Source organism: Podarcis vaucheri (assembly GCF_965113315.1).
Source record: "Podarcis vaucheri genome assembly, chromosome: 3".
NCBI classification, from domain to species: domain Eukaryota; kingdom Metazoa; phylum Chordata; class Lepidosauria; order Squamata; family Lacertidae; genus Podarcis; species Podarcis vaucheri.
Window position 1 is genome coordinate 112,734,846 of NC_138761.1, and position 10,267 is coordinate 112,745,112.

At 47.6% G+C, this 10,267-nt stretch overlaps 1 protein-coding gene across 9 annotated transcripts in view; it reads right to left on the minus strand.

Annotated features, from left to right (window-relative positions):
- PLCB4 (phospholipase C beta 4) overlaps positions 1-8,906 on the minus strand; it is a 211,220-nt gene extending 202,314 nt beyond the window's left edge. For 3 of the 9 annotated variants that reach the window (XM_082215456.1, XM_082215459.1, XM_082215448.1), the window contains exon 1: positions 8,586-8,904. The gene's annotated coding sequence lies outside the window, so the exon portion shown is untranslated. Of the gene's footprint in view, positions 1-7,684; positions 8,074-8,411; positions 8,545-8,585 lie in introns of those variants that run through there. The other 6 variants (XM_082215457.1, XM_082215452.1, XM_082215458.1 and 3 more) reach the window with 4 other exon arrangements.
- Positions 8,907-10,267: the final 1,361 nt, after the last annotated feature.

Consider the following 10,267-nt stretch of genomic DNA (forward strand, 5'->3'; position numbering starts at 1 on the left):
CAGCTCCTGGAATAGTTACAATGTTTTTGTTTTTAAATAAATCAAGGACAGCCCTTGTTAATGTCACTGTATTTTTAATTGCAAAGAGTGATCATACAATTAATCTCGCCTACAGAATCACAACTGTTTGAGAGATACACAGTGGAAGGCTGTGCTCAAAGTCACATGCTCTCAGAGTCGCAGGTCACAGAAATTTCCCATTGACCCCAACAGCTGTGCAAGATGGATCACATTGAGACTGCAAACCTAAACACACTATGAGTAAGCCTAGGTGAACACAGCGGGAATTCCTTCTTGTAGCCCCTCCAGACATCCTTTCAAATGTGTATTCATGTTGATTTATGCTCATGATGGTATCAGAAAAGTTACTGGTGATCCCACTGTTTGCACCTGCGAAACTTTTGTGGCAGACATACTGCTTCATTTCCAATCAATGGCTGTCCCGTAGCTTCCCGCTTAAATCCTGTAACTTTTTATACTATAAATGTTTGGGGTTGCAATTAGTGGTCCAGCTCTCGTTTCACCCTACTGCAGAACTGCTCCCCAGAATGCAATAACGCAGGGGAAGAATCCCAGAACCAGTGCTATTTTTCTACTAAAAGAGGTGCCGGAACTCACCATGAATGCCTCCCTTCTCTTAGATGGGAGTGCTGCTGGGAGATGCGGGTGGTGCTGTGGTCTAAACCACAGAGCCTCTTGGGCTTGCTGATCAGAAGGTTGGCGGTTCGAATCCCCACAACATGGTGAGCTCCCATTGCTCTGTCCCAACTCCTGCCAGACTAACAGTTCGAAAGCATTTTAGTGCAAGTAGATGAATAGGTACCACTGCAGGGGGAAGGTAAATGGCGTTTCCGTGCGCTCTGGCTTCCATCATGGTGTTCCATTGTGCCAGAAGCAGTTTAGTCATGCTGGCCGCATGACCCAGAAAGCTGTCTGTGGACAAACGCCGGTCCCTTGGCCTGAAAGTGAGATGAGCGCCACAACCCCACAGTCACCTTTGACTGGACTTAACCATCCAGGGGTCCTTTACCTTTTTACTCTTTGAATGGCAATGACACCCACCTGAGAGGTGCCAAAACTGAGTTCCAGTGAGTTCGGGGGGGGGCAGCCCTGCACAGAACTAATAAAGAAGAATGGTGTGTGGACAGTTTAAATGCACAACTGTCCCAGTGGCATAGGGATGCGGGTGGCACTGTGGGTTAAACCAGAGTCTAGGGTTTGCCGATCAGAAGGTCAGCGGTTCAAATCCCCGCAATGGGGTGAGCTCCTGTTGCTCGGTCCCTGCTCCTGCCAATCTAGCAGTTCGAAAGCACAGTCAAAGCGCAAGTAGATAAATAGGTACCACTCCAGCAGGAAGGTAAACGGCGTTTTTGTGCACTGCTCTGGTTCGTCAGAAGTGGCCTAGTCATGCTGGCCACATGACCCGGAAGCTGTACACCGGCTCCCTCGGCCAATAAAGCGAGATGAGCGCTGCAACCCCAGAGTTGGCCACGACCGGACCTAATGGTCAGGGGTCCCTTTACCTTTACCTTTACCTTTACCAGTGGCATGCTGCAACAGCCTAGACGGTCTCTGCAGAAGGCTGCACTACCAGGCTGGAAGCTGCAGATGCCTCTTGGATAAAACAAAATCCCCAGGTTGCAGATTTACGGAAAGGCAGTCAACGACATGCAGGGTGGATCCAAATACTGTTGCCTTATTTTTGCAACCTGATTACACTACACAGCTGCCCTAGAGAAAACTTTCGCTGGATTCAATTTTTATATGTTTCAGTGTACCTGTTTCACTAAGTACCCTAAACTGGATGATTTAGAAACCCCAGAGGAGATGGCATCAAGTTTGTCTGCAAGATCGATCCTGGCTGCCGTATCCCAGGAGCCTAGAATGATCACAAACCTTGTATTCTGAAAGCATTCACTAAGGCCTTAATATAATTTTAAAGCAGCTCTATTACTGTCTTTTTTTCAGGCTAGGAACCTGTAGAATATTGACTGTAAGTCTGCCCCCTTATTGGGCAGGCAGCTTTGTGGGAGGCCCCCGGGCTTCCCTGGTAAGCCTGTCTATCACAGGCCGGATCATCTTCCTGCCGCAGGAGTTAGGGGGCATCCCCATGGGTGCAGGACCAAACGACTAATTGTGGCCCTTGGCAAAGTTTAAATACCCAGCCTGTGGGGGATTTTGGCCTCTCTCTTGCTGCGTCAGTTCTCACCCTCCCTCAAATCGGAGTTTTTTTTACGGACGGTACAACCTTGCTATGGACAACGTTGACTGCCTAATTTTCAGGGGCCGGGCAGGAATTCTTCCCACGGCTAATGGGCATCACCATTTGGATTTTCACCTACCTCACAGCAGTCGTCACAACTTCATAAGGCAGATGGGCATTGGGTAAGCCTAGTCTGGGTTGGAGGGGAGGTTGTAGCCTCCTCCTGCCCTTCCGCGGGTAAGGGTATCCTGTTAAAAGGATCTGGGAGGAGTAGCTCCTGTCCGATGCCCAAACAGGGGCTAGGGCCATACCACTCCTTCAACAGAGACTATTTGCAATTTGACGTAAGTCAGAGGGCATCTCTCCCCCCCCCCACTGGCTTCACCCTTAGAAACACTCCCAGCAGACAGGTTGGAGTGACATACACAGTTGCTTGCCTCAATGCCTATGGCCAAACCTTCACATCTGTAACCAATAAAGTTGTGGCCTTATTTGATCCCCAAATCAATATGCTGTGTGTTGTCTAGTTATTCGCACATTAGGGAACCGGGTGGTCACAGGGCCTTGATATGCAAGCTGCCCAGCATTTCCTGAACAGCTTTAAAAACCCTCTCTTTTCAGAGGTTTGCTAAACATTGACACAAACCCAGCATTCCCACGTATTTTAGAAATCTGTGGCTTGCAAACACATCACTAACTAGAAATCACTTAACCTACATAGTGATTGTGTACACTGGCATTAAGAATCCTGAAGTTCTGTTTTATTTTGTTCTGTTTTGTTCTGTTTTATTAAGAGTGCTTTGGAGTTTTTTAGTCTAACATTCTATACCACTTTCCTGGGAGTAACCCCACTGAAATCAATATAATTTACTTCTAAGTAGAAATATAGGGTTGTGCTGTTATTTTGTGTTCTATTGCATTTTTAAATATATTTTACTGTAGTTGTGTTATTGCTGTTCACTACCTTGAGTACCATTTGGTGGAAATGAAGGATACAGATGTAGCAAACAATTGTATTTCAATGGCCTGCTATATAGTTTTATCTTTTTTAAAAAATAAATGCATGATTGCATTAGACATCTGTTGCATAACTCGGTAGCTAATGAACTCCGAAATCCAAATCGGTCCCAATAAAGATATAACCCAACTAGGGACTTCTTAAGATCCCAGCTCTCTTTTTGACCAACATAAGTGCCTTTGATTTTTATGCACGTTGGTAGTCAAAGGTTGCTCTTAAATTTCTTCTTTTATTTCTCGCCCTTTTAGTGGGCTTGCTGTTGTTTTCTTGCGCTGAGCAACCTCCTTGTTTTCTATTCTGTATCGAACTGCTCTAGGCTTGTTAATGCTGCTTGCTAAAAGCAGTGGGGGAGCTGATTCACCCAAGACCTTTAACTCTTCATGCAAGTGGTCCCAGCTATCTTGAGGCACGCACAAAGATAGCCAAATGCAACACAGAGATTTGATCATCAGATTCCTGAAGCAGCAGCACTTTTTCCACCCAGAGCTGGAATTTCCTCCTGCCCAGCTGTAACCACAAGAGAGGAGTTCCCACATTACACTGTCCTCATGCATGCATACCCAGAAATGGCTGCGGATTATCACATACAGGAGGGAAATGTCTTGCTTATACAACAAGCTTATAGAACTACGATGCTATCAGACTCCAGATCGCATCATCCCCAACCACTGATCATGATGGCAGGGGCTGATGGGACCTGGAGTTCAACAACATCTGAAGGGTTACAGGTTCCCTATGCTTGTGATAAAACCTATTGGCTTTCCAAAACAACAACAACAACAACAACAACTCTTCATTGGGAGTATGTGAATCAGATCTACATGTGTAAAGAGAGCCCCCATTGAAAGTGCAGCAACAAGGAATGCTGCTGAGCCACAACAATACATTCATTTCCTAGTTCCTATCACAAAAAAAATCAGAATCAAAGTTTATCTATTTCTGGAGTGGGAAGCTTGTGCCCCAACCCCGATGTCCCTGGACTAAACTCTGAACCTCCCTGACTAGGTCTGTTGGAAGTGGAGTCCAATGGCATCTGGTAAGGTAAAGGTAACGGACCCCTGGATGGTTAAGTCCAATCAAAGGTGACTATGGGGTGTGGCGGTCATCTCACTTTCAGGCAGAGGGAGCCGGCATTTGTCCACAGACAGCTTTCTGCACCATGTGGCCAGCATGACTAAACCGCTTCTGGAGCAACGGAGCACCATGACGGAAACCAGAGCACACGGAAACACCGTTTACCTTCCCGCCGCAGTGGTACCTATTTATCTACTTGCACTGGCATGCTTTTGAACTGCTAGGTTGGCAAGAGGTGGGACAGAGCAAAAGGAGCTCACCCCACCGTGCAGATTCGAACCGCTGACCTTCTGGTCAGCAAGCCCAAGAGACTCAGTGGTTTAGACCACAGCGCCACCCACAAGTGCATATGCATGTGTAACAGGAGTCGACTATAGCATTAAGACATGCCCTCACCTTACATTCAAGGCATCAAGTACTTAAAGTTACATTAAACAAAGAACTCTCTCTCCACCACACCACCCCCCTTCGTGGCAGGAGGCAAACTGATTTGACAGGCTTGCAACAGAGCTCCGAGTCCAGCGCTACTGCCAAAATAATACTGAAACAGTATAGCCACAGAAGTTGCTTTTTTAAAAAATATATGGCACTAAAAGTCAAGACAAGAGAACTGTGGATTTATATGAAGCAGCAGCAGCAGCATATACTGCAGCACACGGATTCCCTAGATTTGGTGGGTTACAGAACAAGAGATCATTGCGGTCTAACATGCTATATTTGAAAACAGTCTGGGTGGCAGTCGTGGGGGAGGGGGGGCTTTCCACCTGCAGCTTTTCCTATGCAACAGAGCCAACTGTTTGGATTATAGGCTGTTCATAGGATATTTCTGGATTCATTTTAAAAATAAAAATAAAAAGACCTGTGTTTCAGAACAAAGCTCCTGTGTGTGGGAGTGCAGCTGTAAAGCAAAGAGCATTGTTATGCAAGCAGATATGAATCCATACCCAATGATCAAATAAGGTTTTGGAATTGTTTTGACAGTTGCTAGCTAGCTCCGATCGACTCTTCATCAGAGTGTTCGTAGGCAAAGATAAGAGCCATGATTTGACACGCAGTTAGGCACCCTCAAGTCAATTGATTTCAAAGGGCTTTAGGTACATGGAAACTCTGTGGCAAATACCTTTACTGGTTATAATTTTTTGCCACAGAATGCTACGTCATTTGGAAACAAAGTTTCTTTCTTTTTGAAAAAAGTAAGTTCAGTGAAACCTACCTGTTTTAATCATCATCTCTATTATTTCCTTGGTTAGTGTGTTGGATCAGGATCTGGGAGGCAAGAGGGATCAAATCCCAATGTAGCCATTGCAGATCCCTGGGTGATCCTGGGCCAGTTGCAATCTCTCAGCCCACCCTATCTCACAGGGTTGTTGTAAGGAGAAAAACCATATATGCCACAATAATAATAATAATAATAATAATAATAATAATAATAATAATAATAATTTATTATTTATACCCCGCCCATCTGGCTGGGTTTCCCCAGCCACTCTGGGCGGCTTCCAAAAGAATATTAAAATACTATGATACATCAAACATTAAAAGCTTCCCTAAACTTCTTAGAGCAAAGGTGGGATGCTGAATAAAAACAACCTGTTCATTTTACACACAACTTAAGTCTTACTGTAGTGTGGAAGATTTGTATCATTAAGTGCCAAAGCATCGACTGTGTTTTCTGAAAGGCAAGCAAACAAACAAAAACCAAATACCTTCACAGAATAGATCCAAAGGCAGTTTATAGAGATAATAAACTGTGCGTGATAATTTACAGTAGACTAGACCGACACTGGCTACACTAACCAACATTGAATATTTACTTACATAAGTTGCATGGCAATGCTATCTGTTGCTCTTACAGAGCTGGACAGCTTGCCTTCTTTGGCACAAAGGACAAGCCGCAACTGGCAAAGCTGCACAACTGTGTTGTCAAAGAATGCTCACGGAACACTGCATGTTCTGGACAGCAATGTTTTATTGGCTTCCTTAAAAGTGCAGCGTTTTAGCCACTTAACTTGAAACTTTGGGGGGGTCTGCTGTTGTTTATAGCATCCTCTCATACAGTCCATTTATAACCGCTCCCCCCGTAATCTAAACATGCTTGCATAGCAACAAGTCCAGTAGCTTTCAGAAGGTACCGTACTTGTTTCCTGTTTGACACATTGATTTCCCCCCACAGATTTCCCCCACAGAAACTACTCCAATTTTCATAATTCACATACCAGATTTCTGACCTGTGTGCCCGGTTGCACAACAAACCCCTGTGACACACTGCACAAATGGCATGGTTCCCCCCCCCCTCAAACACACACAGGCGTTATTGCCACACACAAACAAACCCACCACAACTCATGGGCACATGCACCCATGTTTGGGATCACAACATCGGGCTCCAGAACAGAACATCATCATCAGAAAGGGAATTTGGACTGTTCTCTGTCTCCCTTGCTTCTGCAAGAGAGTAGGGCTTCCAGAAGGACCGGGTGTGGGTGAGATCTCTGACAAAAGTCAACAGGCAAGGTAGCAGAAGATCACTAATATTCTGTAGTGCATCAGCAACCTCTCACTAAATAGTAACAATAAGCACATGTAGGCAGGCCTTTTGTAAAATATACACCGGCCATTTTTCATAAATTATATCGTATTCCCATATCACATTTAGGGGAAGGGACATAGCTCACCGGAATAGAAGGTTCTAGGTTCAATCCCCAACATTTATAAGTAATGTTGGGAAAGATTCCCTGGCTGAAACCCCCGGAAAGGCGCTGCCTGTCAGTGTAGACTAACTAGATGGGCAAAACTGGTCCCACTCAGTATTCCATGAACCTTTATCCCCACATTAACTGGGAACAACAGTTATGTCTAGTTTAATGTTTCCCTAGGCTTTCTTCACCTCGGGCAGGAATTACCACTGGTGGTTTATCACCCGTGTTACAGCTACAGCCCAAACACATCAGTATACAAGTCTTCACGCTTCTCTTAGCAGCTTCCAAATATTATTCTCCATGGCCTGAAATATTACCTCATCAGACCAGTAAGGGGGGGCGGGGAGGGGACACTAAGAGAAATAGCAACAGAATGATGCAGCCAGGTAGTTTAATAAGATCAATGCATTTAAGATTGCCCAGCTGCAACTGACAAAGCCCAAATTGAATTAACCAGCTAGCGTCTCATCACACAAAATTCAGCCATAGCACTAATAACTTGGTGGGTTCCAGGCACGCACTCAGCACCTGCTTCCTAATATAATATAATAATAATAATAATAATAATAATAATAATAATAATAATAATAATAATAAAGAATATGCTATTTAAGTTTTAATTTAAACAACACCAGGAAATAATTTAGATAGGAAAACATATCCCGCCCCCCCTAGGAAAGTGTCGCTTACCTTCTGCAAAACAGAGGCCACCCTTTCTGAAACTGGAGGGCGAACACTTCAGAAATGCTAAAAGTTAGACCTGAAGCTAGGGAAACATTTATAAGAACTGCAGAGGGCACTGACATTTAATCCCGGATGCACATACGGGGGTGGGAGGAAAAGGTGACCTGCTCGGCACGCACCGAAAAATCATAATAATCTCTACAGTAGTAATAAAAACGGTTCGGATGCAGGCGGAGCTCAATGGAGAGACCTGCCAGCAGTGCCGCTGGAGGGCAGGGGGTGGGGATGTTGCGTTTCGCGGGGAACAAAGCGCCAAGGTGAAGCAGACCGGGAGCCAAGAAAGCGCTTTCGCCCCAGAGGAGCTGGAGAAAGAGCAGAGCCACGCAAGGACTACCCACAACAACAACAGAAAATGTGCCCACCCACCGCCCACCTAACGCCAGGAACGAGCCGACGGCTCTCCTCTCCGCGCGCTTACCGGGAAGCAAATCCCGCGGGGCAGCGCGGGGCTTACTTCCGAGTAAAGGGGCGCGGAGCCAGCTGGAGAGAGGAGGTAGATGCAGGAAGGGAACCGTGTGTGTGTGTCTCAAAAGTGAGACGAGGCCAATGGAGAGTCTCTCCCGACCCCCGAGGGAGGGGTCGGTCAGGCTGCAGCCCCCTCTGCATAGCAGGCAAGCGCGCCTCCTATGCGCCTCCCGGGCGCCAGGCGATGGCAACTCCGCGCCCCTCGTACCTGCTGGCCGGCCCCCTAGACTCGCCAGCGCCGGGGATCCGCTGACGCGCGGCTGGCGACCTCAGCACGGAACACAGCCCTGTGGCTGCAGCAGCAGCAGCAGCACCGCATTCCCTCCGTCCACCACCTCCTCCTCCCCGCCTGGTTCTGCCATTGCTCCCGCCAGGGTCTTACATCAGCTGCCGCCGGAGGATTCCGGAGAGGAAAGGCGAGTAGCAGCAGCAGCAGCAGCCAACCAGCCTTTCTGTTTGCACAAGATGCTCCGGGAAGGAGAGGGAGGGCGGCTTTCCCCGATGTCTCCCACTCCCTCCCTCTCTCCCTCCTCCCTCCAGGCCAGACTTTGGCGAGGTGCTTTGTTATTGGCGGACGCCGCCGCTGGACTTGCTGCTCCCGGGTGGTTTCCCCCCGAGCAAGCGTGAGAAAAGGACGCCAACTCCGCCGGCGCGCAAAAGGAGCGCGCGCTCCTCCAGCAAACGCGGCCCAGCCGGGGTGGGAGAGAAGGGTGCTCAGCAGGCGCGTGCACGGACTAGGAAAGCGGCACGGGGGGGGGGGCGTCTATGTAATCCTATGCATTGCTGATCGGGGGATGGGGGTGCGGAGAGAAAAGGGTTATGCGCGCGCCAAGGACGGGGGCCCACCAGCTTTATAAAAATGCATTATTACGCACTCTGCATGGCCAAGGCTCTCCGGCTGCTGGCGTCTCCCCGCCGCCAGGGGCAGGACGAGAGAGAGAGAAGCGCCAGCCAAACTCCTGCCTCCCTCCTCCCACCCAGGGCACTTGCAAGCTGTGCATGACAAGTGCACAAAGGCGAGGCCCTGCTCGGTGCCTCTTTCTCTTCCGCGCGGCGTTTGTTGTGCGCGCATAAGGCAGGAGGCGCCTTACTGTCGGTGCCTGCGCATAGGTGGAGGCCGTCAGCGGCAGCGATACCTGCCAACAGGAGCATAGCAGCATCATTTGGCCCCCAAATCGAAACAATCCTCAAAAGAGTTTGGGTTTAGGGATTGGGGGAGCGGGAGCGGTCAGAAATAAGCCTACCCAAACACACAAGGCAAAGAGAAACTCTCAAAGTTATTTTAAGGGAGGGTGTGTTCTTAAGTTTATGATTGGTCAACAAAATTACGCTGCCTTTTATTTGTTTGGATGACGTATTTTATTGTTTGATAATTGATGAGTGTAGGCTTGCTCATTGAATACACTGCAGTTCCTGCTGGTTTCTGCACAAAAGTATTCTGAACAAAAAAAAAATTAAAAGCTATACTCCCTTTGTAGGTAGAGGGTTGTTGGGGTTTTTTTGCAGGTCATTTGTACATCTTATCTATCAAACCTCTTTTGCCTTTAAAAAGGTAAAGGGACCCCTGGCCATTAGGTCCAGTCGTGGCTGACTCTCGGGTTGCGGCACTCATCTCGCTTTATTGGCTGAGGGAGCCGGTGTACAGCATCCGGGTCATGTGGCCAGCATGACTAAGCCGCTTCTGGTGAACCAGAGCAGCACACGGAAACGCCATTTACCTTCCTGCTGGAGGGGTACCTATTTATCTACTTGCACTTTGGCATGCTTTCAAACTGCTAGGTTGGCAGGAGCAGGGACCAAACAACGGGAGCTCACCCCGTCGCGGGGATTCGAACCGCCAACCTTCTGATCGGCAAGTCCTAGGCTCTGTGGTTTAACCCACAGCGCCACCCATCTCCCTTTTTCTTTTGCCTTTGCTTCTATCCAAATCCTGTATAATCTTACTCCTTACAGGTTTCCCATAGGCAGCTGATTAGCTACTTGGAGAATAGGATGCTGAACTAGATGGCTCCTTCGCCTGATCCAGCAAGCCTCTCTTATGTTCTTATGTTATGTCTGGTTTTC